This window comes from Elaeis guineensis, chromosome 4 (assembly GCF_000442705.2).
Source record: "Elaeis guineensis isolate ETL-2024a chromosome 4, EG11, whole genome shotgun sequence".
NCBI lineage: Eukaryota > Viridiplantae > Streptophyta > Magnoliopsida > Arecales > Arecaceae > Elaeis > Elaeis guineensis.
Window position 1 is genome coordinate 10702049 of NC_025996.2, and position 10350 is coordinate 10712398.

The 10350-nt window shown below is 54.1% G+C and overlaps 1 pseudogene; it reads left to right on the forward strand.

The window, feature by feature from the left end:
• Window positions 1–8360: 8360 nt before the first annotated feature.
• On the forward strand, window positions 8361–9254 carry LOC140856868 (putative gamma-glutamylcyclotransferase At3g02910; annotated as a pseudogene).
• Window positions 9255–10350: the final 1096 nt, after the last annotated feature.

Below are 10350 nucleotides of genomic sequence, written 5' to 3' on the forward strand. Positions count from 1 at the left end.
TATGTCGGGCATCCCCCAGAGACAATGATGCACCGACTCAACATCGATCCGACTATGAGGCCGGTGCGACAAAAGAAAAGGTCTTTTGCCTCGAAAAGACAGAAGGCCATCGACGAAGAAGTGGATAAGCTACTCGAGGCGGGCTTTAATCAGAGAAACCACCTATCCCGACTGGCTCGCGAACGTTGTCATGGTGAAGAAGGCCAATGAAAAATGGAGGATTTGTATCGACTACACCGACCTAAATCGAGCCTACCCGAAGGTCAGCTTTCCACTTTCAAAGATCGACCAGCTGGTAGACGCGACGTCCGAATTTCGACTACTCAGCTTCATGGATGCCTTCATCGGGTACAATCAGATCCGGATGGCGTCTGAAGACGAGGAGCACACTGCCTTCGTGACTCCCAAGGGTCTCTACTGCTACTGAGTAATGCCCTTCGGGCTGAAAAATGCTGGCGTCACCTACCAACGACTTCGTCAACAAGGTCTTCAAAGACCAGATCGGGCGCAACATGGAAGTATACGTCGACGATATGCTGGTGAAGAGTGCACAGATTCAGGATCATGTCCAGGATCTCGAAGAGGCTTTCCGCACTCTACGACGACACCGGATGAAGCTGAACCCGACCAAGTGCACCTTCGGAGTAACTTCGGGAAAATTCCTCGGATTCCTCATCTCACAACGAAGAATCGAGGCCAACCCAGAAGAAAATTAAGGCCATCATCGACATGCGGCACCTGGACACCAAAAAGGAAGTCCAGCAGCTGAATGGGAAGATCGTCGCCCTCAGTCGGTTTATCTCTCGGTCGGCCGAAAGATGCCTCCCGTTCTTCAAAACCTTGCGGCAGGCCAAGCAGTTCTCTTGGCCGGACGAGTGCCGGCAGGCCTTCGAGGAACTGAAGAAGTACCTCGCCTCCCCGCCACTCCTTGTGAGGCCGGAGGTCAGGAGGTCCTGTACCTCTACTTGGCCACCTCCCCGGAGGCGGTTAGCTCTGTGCTCGTTCGGGAGAACGAGAATCGGGTTCATCAACCAGTATATTATGTCAGCAAGGTGCTCCACGAAGCTGAGACCCCGGTACTCAAGGGCAGAAAAGATGATTTTTGCCCTAGTCATTTCGGCACAGCGACTCCGTCCGTACTTCCAAGCACATGCCATTGTGGTCCTCACCGACCAGCCCCTGAGGGCTATCTTGCACCGACCTGACACGTCGGGATGGCTGGCGAAATGGGTTGTGAGACTGGGCGAATTCGACATCCAGTACCGACCGAGACCTGCCCTAAAGGCCCAGGTTCTTGCCGACTTCATCGCGGAATGCCCGACGACCGACATACAATCGGGGGAGGGTGACCCGATGAAGGTCGGGACCTCTGACTGTTGCCCCGACCCGACCTGGGTACTACACATCGATGGGGCTTCCAATGCTCAGGGGAGCGGGGCCGGTTTCCTGTTCACCGGCCCGGAAGGCATGGTCACCGAACACGCCCTCCGATTCGACTTCAAGGCCTCGAACAATCAGGCCGAGTACGAGGCGCTCGTTGCGGGGTTGAAATTAGCACTAGAACTCGGGATAGACCGTCTCCAAGTCTTCTCCGACTCCCAACTGATCGTCGGACAGACCAAGGGCGAGTTCGAAACACGGGATCCGACCATGGCCAAATATCGCCAAAAGGTGAAAGATCTCGTGACGCCCTTCAAACACTTCGAGATCTCCCACATCCCCAGGGTGGAAAATGCTCGGGCCGACGTGCTATCCCGGCTCGCGACGTCCAACTACGGCACCCTGGGTCGGACTTTCATGGAGAATCTCGGGCGACCTAGTATCGACAAGGTCGACGAGGTGCTACAACTGACGGTCGAACCAAGCTGGATGGACCCGATCGTTCGGTACTTGACCGACGGGATCAGCCCCGAGGATCCCACAGAGGCCAGGCGGCTCCGATGGTCGGCCTCCTAATATGTGATCATGGATGGCCGACTCTACAAAAGGTCGTTCTCCCTTCCCTTGCTTAGGTGCTTGGGACCGACCGACGCAGACTATGCTCTCCGAGAAGTGCACGAAGGGATCTGCAGGAATCACTTGGGGGGCAAGTCTCTAGCCTACAAAGTCCTGCGACAGGGTTACTACTGGCCCACCATGAGGAAGGACGCGGCTGAGTTGGTCCGGAGGTGCGAACCTTGCCAGAAGTACGCCAACGTGCAGCACCAACCGGCCAGCCAAATCGCTCCCATCGTCGCTCTATGGCCCTTCGCCCAGTGGGGGGTCGACATTCTCGGACCTTTCCCTCCGGCATCGGATCAAAGAAAGTTCATAGTTGTCGCCATCGACTGCTTCACCAAGTTGGTGGAGGCCGAGCCCCTGGTGCAGATTACCGAACGAAAGATGGAGGACTTTGTCCAAAAATCCATCATCTTCAGGTTCGGGTTGCCGCATACCATCATCACCGGACAATGGACGGTAATTCGACAACCAAGACTTCAGGGATTTCTGCGCAAGGTTTCACATCACGCACCGACTGACTTCGATCGGGCACCCACAGTCCAACGGTGAAGTCGAGGTGACCAACCGGACCATACTACACGGGCTCAAAACCCGACTAAACGAAGTCAAAGGCCTCTGGGTCGACGAGCTGGGCTCCGTTCTGTGGGCTTACCGAATGACCCCCCGCGTACCGACAGGGGAGTCACCTTTCGGTTTGGCCTACGGGACGGAGGCGATGATCCCACTCGAGATTGGACTGCCGTCTACGAGGGTCGAGCGGTATCAAGAGCCGGACAACTCTGACTGTCGGAGGTCCGACCTAGACCTCCTTCCCGAACTGCGAAACGAGGCTCAACTTCGCATGGCTTCTTACCGACAGAGGGTAGCCCGGTACTACAATGCCAAGGTCAGACCAAAGCTTTTCAGGCCTGGTGACTTAGTCCTGAGAAAGGCAGAGGTCTCGAAGCCCCTGGATCAAGGGAAGCTGGCTCCGAACTGGGAAGGGCCCTACACGATAGTGGATACCTATGGTCCGAGGGCCTACCGACTGGAGACTATGGAGGGGAAACCCATTCTCCGAACATGGAACGCCGACAACCTGAAGTTGTATCACCAATAAACTCTGTACTAGTTCATTGGGAATACGAATCCAGTTTGAAATATCAGAGTTTAATTCTTCGACTGACGATCGGCGCTCACCAGGGTCGAGCCCCGACGCGCCGACTCGGACTCGGTGTCCGCCTGAGACCGACGGCACCATCGTCGATGATACATCGGACTCTCACAAAGACCGGCATACCTACATGTACAGGAGTCACACTCCTTCGACGGTCGACGAAACATCGGACCCTTACGAGGACCGATATATTTATATTGACGGGAGTTGACACTCCTTCTACGGTCGTACTTTCGGGCCAGACAATCGGCTAACCTGCCGACTGAGTCCCGACCGAAGAAAGGCGAAATGCCTATACGACCGCCGTCGCAACTTGCCGACCGAGCTACGGTCGGTCGAAGGATATTCGGCTTACCACCGTCTATCGCACGATGCGACCCCGATCGCATTCACGACTCACCGACCGAGCTACGGCCGGCCGGAAGATATTCAGCTTACCACCGTATATCATGGGGCGCAGTGGAGATACCCGACACAAGGGTATCGGGATCCGACTTGTCGTTGTTCTCCCAACTAAATGCGCCCGACGACATTCGACTGAACGCGTCGGAAGAGACCCGACTACCGAACCTTTATCCGACGGTCGGTCAGCTTCCGACTCAGCGAACGCACCCGACTCATGGCCGGAGGAAGGACGCCCGACTTACGACCTCGACCATCAAAGGCTGGTCTAAAGTCGGGACTTGTCCCACCTTCGTGGCAGTGCGAGTTGCCGAACGTCCCAACCGACCTATGTGAGTTGGCAACCTATGAGTTCGGACGCATTCTACGACACATGAAAGAAAGAAAACAGGCAGGGGGAAAAAGTTTGAGACTGATTTCATTCAAGATCAAAAGAAGATTACAAAGCCAGGCCGAAGCCCGATTACAAGTATACTAAGAGAAAAACAAAGAAGGATAAAAGGGCGAGGCCGCGGTCACCCTTCCGAGTCGATCTCCTCGACCGACGGAGGCTCGAGGATTACTGGGGTGTCCACCTGGATCGGCGCTGGGACGTTTGCCGAAACAGGATCGTCGGCCGGCAGTGGGCTGGCGGTCGGTGCCGGATCAAGGGTCGCGGCTGTCTCTCCTTCGGCGGTGTGATCCTGGACGGTCTCTCCCGCCTCTGCGACACCTCCCGACGGCTGGTCGGCCATCTCCTCCGTGGCTTGATCATCGGCCCCCGACGGGATGATGCTGCTGAGATCCAGCTCTGGGTACAGAGCTTGGACCGCATCCCAACCATCCTCGTACCCCACCCGATACGATGCGAAGCCGGACTCAAGTAGCTCCTCCTGGTACTGGTCGGAGCCACGAAAGTCGTCCACCGCCCGACCCGCCGACTCCTTCGCCGACCTAGCTTCGTCTTTCGCCCGACCGAGCGACTCCTTCGCCTACTCTGCTTCCGCCTTCGCTATGTCAGCGTCGGCCTGGGCGATCGACAGGTCCTCCTCGGCCTTAGCGAGCTTCTCCAGGCTAACCCGGAGCTGCTCGCATTCGCCCTCGAGTTCGGCAGCGACGTCGTCTCGCTCGCGCCACAGGCGATGTACGGTCCGACCCTTGTGCTTGGCTTCTTTTTGGGCCGACTTTAGCTCGGACCCGAGACGAGAGATCTCGTCCACCAGCTTCGCCTCCCGATCGGTCGACTGCTTCAGGTGCTCGACCAGCATCGCCCTGTCGGCTTCGGCTGCCGCCGCCCTGTCCTTCCAGGCCGCCCGGATGTTCCCGAAACTCCGGTATCCGGCCTCAAGTTCGGACATGGTGTAGATCAGCTGCCGATGTGAGCGTCACGTCAGGAAAGCGAAACAATAAAAATTCTAAGGAAAGAAGAGGCGAAGTGTTACTTATCCCGACCATGGTCGGGTAGAACGAGGATAGCATCTCGATCACTTGTCGAGACTTCAGCACCTCCACGTCGGCCGGGAGGAGAATCCCCTGGCACAGTCTCCTGGCCAAGTTATGGTCGGCCAGCGCCGACGCACCTTCGGGGAACTGAAAGCTGGGCGGCACGGTGCGACTCTCCGACCTTGTGTCGTCGGCGGGGTCCATCGGGGCTTTCCCCCGGTCGGCCACCCCGGCCAGCGGATCCGGCAAGGAGGGGACGCTCGAGTTTGACGCGACACCCCCCGTTGCAGCCGCAGAAGCCATCGGATGTTGTTCGGGTTCTCGAACATCATCCGGTGCCACACCTGCCGGCGAAACTGCCGATGTCCCTTCCGCCGCTTCCTCCGCCGGCCTCTCCTCCGGTTGCGCTGTCGGAGCCGCTAGTGCTATCACCGGCTCCGACTGGTCGGTCGCCGACGCCTCGACGGTCGGCGCCGCTGTGGAAGGCCTCTTCGACGGACGTGAAGGTCCTGCCCCCGATGCCGGCCTCTTCCTCGCCGCATACTGTCGGATCTCGACGTCGATCGGCCGCATCCTCGGAGGTGTCCCTGCGATACCAACAGATATATTAACCTAAGAACCAGAATAAAGGCCGAATGAAAAGAGAATCGAGGGATCGGGCGATACCTAGTCGGGGGACCAAGCTCAGGCCGGCGTCATAGAGAGCTTGTTCGGTAACAAGCTCCCTCTGCTTCGGGACCGATATGTCCTTGAGTCGGTGGAAGTCCTCCCGGTCGTCCGCCTCCACCCGACTGTTCTCGTTTGCTTCGATTCGGGGCACGCCCCAGCGAGAAGGGAAGCCCCAGGGAGAAGAAGATGAGACGAAGAAGAACTGGTTCTTCCACCCGTGGATGGATGATGGAAGACCAGTGATGAAGGAAAGACCCTTCCGGGGGTTGAAGAGCCACCACCCTCGGGCCTTAGGGTGGGGTCGGAGCACAAAAAATGCCCGGAAAAGCGAGATGCGAGGGTTGGTTGGCAGAAGCCAACACAACAAAGCAAAGCTGATTATTAGTCGGACGGAGTTCGGCGTCAGTTGCGCCGGACAAAGTCCGTAATAATCCAGCAGATTTCGGACGAACTCCGAAATCGGAAGCCGAAGACCCGCGCGCAGATCTTCGACGTACAGCTCCAATTGACTCAGCGGAGGGTTGTTAACCCGACCGCCGGCCCCGGGAGCGGAAAGTTGAAACTGCTCCGGGATGCGATACTGATCCCGAAGCCGATCAACGTTCGGCCCCGAAAGCAAGGAAACCTCAACTTCCGGAGTCGACCGAGGGTCATCGATCGGATTTCCCGACCGAGCCCCCCGAGATGGAGTTCCGGCCATCGCACCAGAACCGAGGGAAAGAAGAGGCCAAAGAAGAAGAAGAAGAGGCCAAAGAAGAAGAAGGAGAGGAAGAAGAAAAGAAGGGAAGGATCATGAACTCCAAGAGACCGGAGGGGGAAGCAGCTGCCGGGGATGACGGAGAAAGCACTCGAGCAGGGTCTCCGCGGCAAATCGTCAGAAATGGGGCCTCAGACGAAGGACCCCATATATATATGGGGCCGTTCAATGGCCGAGATGACGCCGCGCCGACCGAGACTCCCCGGATGGACGACACGTGGCGGCATCCGGGCCCTCCCTTCGTCCCAGTGGCTCGGCGCACCCATCCCGGGATGGCCACCCCACCTTCATTTAATGCGAAAAACTTCGGTCTAACGACCTCCGACACGTGGCGAAAGGGCTGCGAGACGGAATTAAATCGCCCGCGGCGGTTCGCGTTCCCGATGGGACGCCTGACAGCACCCCGCGTTCCCAGAATCGGCGTTGGGCGGCGGTTTGCGTTCCCCAGAAGGCGTCGGATATCCGATCGTCTGACACCGAATCGTCCGGCACCCGATCGCCTGACACCGACGTGACACCTGAGCCGACGGGACGGGATGTCTGACACCTGACGCCGACGGGACTGGACGTCTGACACCGACTGGATGCCTGAAGCCAGCGGATCACACGGCATTCATAAGACGCCTGACATCGCATCAACCCGCGGTTCGGTCGGAATTAGGCACACGGTGATTCCACTCCTTTTCGCCCAGCGTCGCTGTCCAAGTGATGACATCGGCCAGCTCACCGTCCGACTCAGGAGTGGAGGGGAGCAACTGTTGGGGAATACAGACCGACCCCGCTCACGCCGGCTTATAATCGGACATACCGACTGACCGACCGACCGACCAACGGAGCGACCGACCGTCCGACCGACGGAGCGACTGACCGCCCGACCGACAGAGCGACCGACCACCCGACTGACCGATCGATCGATCGGCGGATGCCATCACCAGCCGATTAACGGCCCTCTACCGACTGTGGATATGCCGGTCGGGCAGACCTTTTCCACTTTCCGGGCCGACTGAACCAAGAAGTCCGACGGTCGACTCTCGCAACATGCCCGGCTAACCACCGAGGGGGCCCGAATCTCCACCCAACGCCACACGGGTGGCGACCGACCTAGGGTCGGTCGGCCCCTCCGATCGCCGTACAGCTGCTAGAGCCTGTCAGCCCTGACAGCGACATGCGGCTCTGCCACCTTGGGGCATTATCCCGCCTAGGGCATTGTCAACCCTAGTGATTTGACGGCCCCACGGCGGTGTGACGTTTTCACGGCGACTCTGACAGTCTACAGTGAGTTGACAATTCTTCAATTGTCTGCGCCATTAATGACGGTGCCATACCACGCTCCACTATATATATACCGGGGAAGGCAACAGTGCAGGAGGTCTGAAAAAAAACAACAGGCTTGCTCTCTCTCTCTCGATTGAGCTCTCTGTCTTCATTTCATTGTTGCCCAGTCACCTCTCTGACTTGACCGTCGGAGGGTCCCTGTCGGAGCCGCCTCCGGTCAGTGTGGACTTTTTTTTTTGCAGGCGCTCGTTCCCGACGACCAGACGACGAGAGGATTGGCCGCAACAATAATAATAATAATAAATCATAAGAAATCTTGACCATAATGTGCCTTTTTCCTCCAGATGCTCTTCCGTTTTATAAACCGTTATTTTTGGTGCGAAATATGTTGAGCAGGTGATTTATTAGGGGCAAAAAACTATATATATATATATATATATATATATATATATATATATATATATATATATATATATATATTGTATTAAAAAAAAAAAAAAAACGGATGGCATTGCGAATAACTGACACTTCCGTCACTTTAATTCCTTTCATTTTTAATGTTTTTTTTTTGGGTGCCTTTCTCTCTTAAGTTTTTTTGGGTGTCTTTCTCTCTTAAGAAATACCAAACAAAAATATACAATGCTCCAAATCGATCGAATGCCAAAGCTCTATCTAAATGCCACGCCCGAAAAGAAACGTCCGTACTCCCTTGAAACAACACTCCCCGGTATCATCATCATCGTTGGAGCGGAGACGAGGGGGATGACGGATCGGACGCTGGTGTTCACGTACGGGACGCTGAAGTGGGGTTTCTCCAACCACGGCCTGATCCAGGACATGATCCGGGAGGCGACGCGGACTTCGTCGGCGTCGCGGGCACCGCCGGCCGCCTCCCCCTTGTGTGCAGGCTCTACCGCGTACCCTTCCTCCTTAACCTCCCCGGCGCCGGCGAGCGCGTCCGCGGCGAGGCCTACGCCGTCTCCCCCCACGGCATCGCCCGCATGGACGACCTCGAGGGCACCTCCCGCGGCCACTACGAGCGCCTCCCCATCTCCGTCGACCTCACCCGCCGCCTCCGATCCGAAGGAGACGAAGAGGAGGAGGACGAGGTGGAGGTGGAGGTGGAGGTGGAGGTGGAGGCGTACTACGCGCACTGGAGCTACGCGACGGAGCTGTTGAGAAGGAGCGGGAGTTCGAGTCGTACTCAGAGAAGGAGGCGAGGGGATACGTTAAGCGGAACGACCGGCCGCAGGACACCACATTCCTCGACCAGGTTCGGATCTTCGTGGGCTCTCCTCTCCAAAATTAGACTGGATCTCGTGGTGCGCCTCCCTTGTTTTTTCGTTTTTTTTGGGTAAGTGCGCCTTCTGGTTGACGGAGAGTTTGAGAGCTGCGCGGCTGATCCTTTTATTTTCCTCTTTTGCCATCAGATCTCTTAGATCTGCTGTTTATGCGACATAATATCCGGGATGAGTGAAAAAATGACAGCTGGTCTTGTTGTTGATCGTACATATATCATCATGAGCCCTTCTATTTTGTCTATATTATGATGGATAAATTTAAATTGTAAGTTCCAGATGTTACAAAGATGCGATGGATGGATATTAAAGTTTGCGGATGTGTTATTGATAAACATTCTTTTGAACGTTGCATTTGTGTTCTATGTATACGATGTTCCCGTAGTGGCAATGGTGTCACTAAAGCTCAGGTATTGAGTGTTTTTTTTTAATGTAATGTAAAAAGCTCAGGTATTGTTAAAACCTAGACAAGCTATGATCTTGATTCACAAGGGGAAAATTTCTGGATTTGAATTCAGATGATGAAATAATCGATATGTTTCTTTGGAAAAAAAATGGTTTGAGTTTTCCTCCTTGATATAACTGCATACGTCACGGACATGGAATTTAGCCATGGCATGGACACAAGATGACCACACAATTCATGGAGACATTCCATTCGGCCTCAAACCCTTGTGGCATGCATTGGAATTGTGACAAAGTTTTTTTTTTTCCTTTGACCGAGACGAACCCATTGAAAAAAAAAAAAAACAAACAAATCATGCTTAGAAAAGTTTCTGTGGGTTTGGATTTCGGGCTGTTTGATCTATGGACGAAGATATAACATTGAAAGAACAAACCGAAAGTTTCTTTTTACTTTCTCGAACTACTGGAGATCAAGATATAACCAAAAAAAAAAGAAAAAAAACTTTTTTTTTTGGTAATAGGGGAAAAAAAACTTTCTTCAAAAAAATACTGTGGCCAAAATGTTAGGATTTTAGATTATCAACCCGTCGGAAAAAGATTCTCAATATCATGATCATTTTTAGGATAAACAGTCAGACCCTAAGAAGTAAGTAGCATCCTCTTATTAAGAGAGTATTATTTTTCATAGCCGGTCTCTCTCAACGGTGAGGTAGTCATATGTAATATGATTTTAAAGAAATCTATCATAGAGATAGCTTCAGCACTCATCTCATCGACCTGTTAATCTAATCAGCTCTCCTTTTTCATATATGTATCCCACTCTTTTATCTGAAGGTCCATTTGGTTGGGGTGTACTAGATTACAAGATAATCTATTGATTTTTAAGAATCATTTATTTGAAAAAATAATTATAGAGAAAAATAATTTTTATTATATTTGATTAGTAAAAAAAATACTTCAAAAAA